The 3,291-nt window shown below is 34.7% G+C and overlaps 1 protein-coding gene and 2 long non-coding RNA genes across 4 annotated transcripts in view; 1 reads left to right on the plus strand and 2 right to left on the minus strand.

Moving 5' to 3' along the window:
* The window catches only part of LOC118735011, a 15,352-nt gene extending 12,979 nt beyond the window's left edge, over positions 1-2,373 (minus strand). Inside the window, exon 1 of the long non-coding RNA XR_004992485.1 lies at positions 2,273-2,373. This is a non-coding gene — a long non-coding RNA (uncharacterized LOC118735011). The remainder of the gene's footprint in view (positions 1-2,272) is intronic.
* The window catches only part of LOC118735009 (WD repeat and FYVE domain-containing protein 2), a 251,230-nt gene that overhangs the window by 208,190 nt on the left and 39,749 nt on the right, over positions 1-3,291 (plus strand). The gene's annotated exons all lie outside the window — the stretch shown is intronic.
* LOC118735012 lies at positions 968-1,660 on the minus strand. Its single transcript, XR_004992486.1, has 2 exons — positions 1,628-1,660; positions 968-1,489 (listed from the first exon to the last, which is right to left on the minus strand). It is a non-coding gene; the product is annotated as an uncharacterized LOC118735012 (long non-coding RNA).

The following is a 3,291-nucleotide window of genomic DNA, read 5'->3' on the forward strand; positions in this document are numbered from 1 at the left end:
CATAAAATATTTACAGAGGAAGTACATTATTTGGTAGAGATCAAAATGTATTTAACAAAGTGTGATTGAATTTGACATTGCTCTCAGAAGAACCATCCTATAAAGTCAAATTGAAAAAAATTTGTATGAATTTTGAAACGCTTGTTTATATTTTTTTACATAATAGTATCTTAAAAGAGCCGCACTGAGTTGTCAATAACACCTTGGGGCGTATGCATAAAAACTAAGCAGTTACTTTTTCTCAGATTTTCATACCTTTCACTTAAATTTATTTGAAAAAATTGAGTGAAAGGTCTGAAATTTTAAGAAAAATCATTTGCTTGGGTTTAATGCATACGGCCCCTTGTTTAATACACCCATGATACAAATATTTAAAGGTAAAACCGCTTGCACAATTCGTCGGCCATCATTTACTTTTTGAAGTTTGTCTATTTTATAAAATTGAAATTTTGAGAGCAACTCAAATGCCAAATAAAGGTAAAACAAAAAACAAATAGATGAAAATATTGAAATTTTCATTTATTTGAGACTGATAATGAGAATGTATTTGTGAGATTGGAAATTTGAAAACATTTTTGTAATGTTACCAAACTTTAAAAATGTTCAGGCTGCCTTTCAACGGTTTTACATTCAGATTTTTGTATCATGAATACACCTTAGTCGAGATATCACGAACAAGTTTTCCTTTATTTATTTTTGCTTAAAATCCTTAAATATGTATCTTGATATTTTTCTGTAGAATACGTATTAATTTTTTTTTTAACGATTTAAAAAAAGGGAGGACATCGGATCTACGTAACCAGAACGACCTGAATGCGCATTGAAATCGGTTGTATTTTTTGCTAAAAATTATTTGTTGAGATACAGTTTCGCTACTATTTAGAGATTTCTTACTTATTTAGGACTTACTGTGGGTGGTTAAGATTCATCTTGTAAATATGTATGTACATATAAAAAACAGTTGCGATATTTTATTTTAAATTATGAATTTTATTCGTGCAATTTTTTATGTTTAATAGTTTTGAGGACATTTTTTGGTTCTGTTGATTCTTTTATGCATGCCTTAAACTTTTTTACTTTAAGTTATAATGTTGAAGATATGCCTTCTGCCTTTGTCAAGCACTTTAGCTAGGTGAGAGAAATTTAGCATATGCGCGTATAGCATAGAGTAAGTATACGGCTGTGCTGCCGCGATTCTCCAACATCTTGTCAAAGGAGAAAACATATTGGTGGCGGAATCCATCGTAGTCCAATTTTTCTTAAAATCTATGAAAAATCGATCACTGAATCTGAACTGCTATGAACGTGTGTATTCAAAGCAAGCGCTGCGTTCGTAGCTATTGGACCTTAATAGCATTTCCGTAGATTTCACGAAAAATCGGACTACGATGGATTCTATGATAGCCTTGATTAGTTCGTGCGATTATGACTTATGGATCGATTATGGATGGGAACGGAACCTCAGTTGGGTTGCCGATGGGCAGCGCCACTGAAATGAAAAGGTTTTTTATTATGAATAGCAATAATTAAGTTTCATAAATTTCAAGGTGGTACAATTTAAAAAAAAAAGTTTAAAAAAGAAATAAAGTATCTCAATCAAAAATTCCCGGCAGCCACAAAAACGCACTTGCCAATATAGCAACTTAGTTGCCAGCTTTCAGTTGCTAGTTGCCATCGTAATACCATTTCAGCCACTGGCCAGCCATAAAATCGGAATCGAATATGCATGCACGTTCTGCTGAACGATAAATATTTTTTAAATGTGTGCTCTGTCCGCGCACGAATTCCAGCCATGTGTGAAATATCGTATGTGAAGTCTCCGTCTGACTTAACGATTGTCTAAGGCATGCCAGAAGATGTTTCATCATATGTTTTCGGCCATCGTCTTCTTCGAGTAAGTTCATCGATACCAAAAACTTTACAACCTATATTTTCCAGCAGCCCTTAGTGTTTTTGCCAATGACATGGTACTATATACTTAATAACCAAATTAAGCCGCAGTTGCATTCACACGTATAATAGCTAGTGTCGGCAAGCTGTGGGAATGCCCAGGAGATGGCGTTTGTTCAGCTATCGAAATCATTACACCGACGGCGGTGGGCAGCTCTGCTGGAACATATTTACCACAGCAGTGGTTGCGGCGTTTTGTTCTGCAACAACAGCCTGCAATGATGACATGTCATATAATGTCGACGAACAAAGATATAAAATTTAAAATGACTAACCTTATATCCGGCCGATTTGGGAGACCACCCTTGGTCACTACCAGAACGCATTTACCAAGAGGAAAAACCGCAGGGATTGCAGTAGTTCTTGCAATCACCGTTGATGATGCTGTGCTTGTAATTAATAGTCTGAAAATACAAAAAAATGCATTAATGAAATCTTATACACATCAAATAAATAAATTTCAATAAATTGTTTACCGTTTCACAAACCGAATTACTAAGAAATAGAAACTCACCGCGATGCTATACAGAAATAAAAACCAACAGGGCTGCATTTTCTTGGTAAACAAACCAAGCGCTCAGAGCAAACTGATCCGAAAAATTATTTTGTGAAAAATAATAGTTGAAAAGAGTTTTTACACATGATTATCACATTAACTCATAAGTGCAAATTATTGTGATTATTTTTAGTTGCATATAATTGTATTACCTTAGACTTTTTTTTAAATGTTTTCTAATATTCAGTCTTTTGGGTCGCAAAAGCAACCATGCGCTCAATTTCTTGTGGGGAAATTTGGTCCCCATAAAGGACTTTCACCACGAAACAGCTACAAAAACAAAAACCTTTTCTACTGGTATACTGTGTTTACTTGTATCGGAACCTCCCTAGCCGCAATACAAATATGTACATACATTTAAAGGGTTAGTAAATGGACTTTAAACATATGATTCACAAGGGAAACGAATTTTATTACCCCATATAATTTAACAGCTTACCGAATCAACACTTCCTTTTGTATATAAACCTCGCCAGTTCACAATTATTTTAGCGCTGCACTAACAACAATCAAGTCTCAAGGTCAGTTTTTGAAAAAATATTTATTTCTCTTAAAATTGTGGTTCACCATGGAAAAACTTCAAGCCGATCCGGCTCGAAGGACCATGTTCGGGATGGTGTGATATGGGGGCCGGAAATTCCTCAGAAGGTGCCGAATCTATAAAGCTCTTTTACGGTTGAACTCACTTGGTTCACAAATAGGATAAACGAAAACTTCACACATTTTCACTAAGCATATACATATGAGTGTGTATATTTATACATATTAGTGCCTGACGGCAACTT

Source organism: Rhagoletis pomonella, unplaced genomic scaffold, assembly GCF_013731165.1.
Source record: "Rhagoletis pomonella isolate Grant_MI unplaced genomic scaffold, Rhpom_1.0 Rhpom_scaffold_00003, whole genome shotgun sequence".
NCBI classification, from domain to species: domain Eukaryota; kingdom Metazoa; phylum Arthropoda; class Insecta; order Diptera; family Tephritidae; genus Rhagoletis; species Rhagoletis pomonella.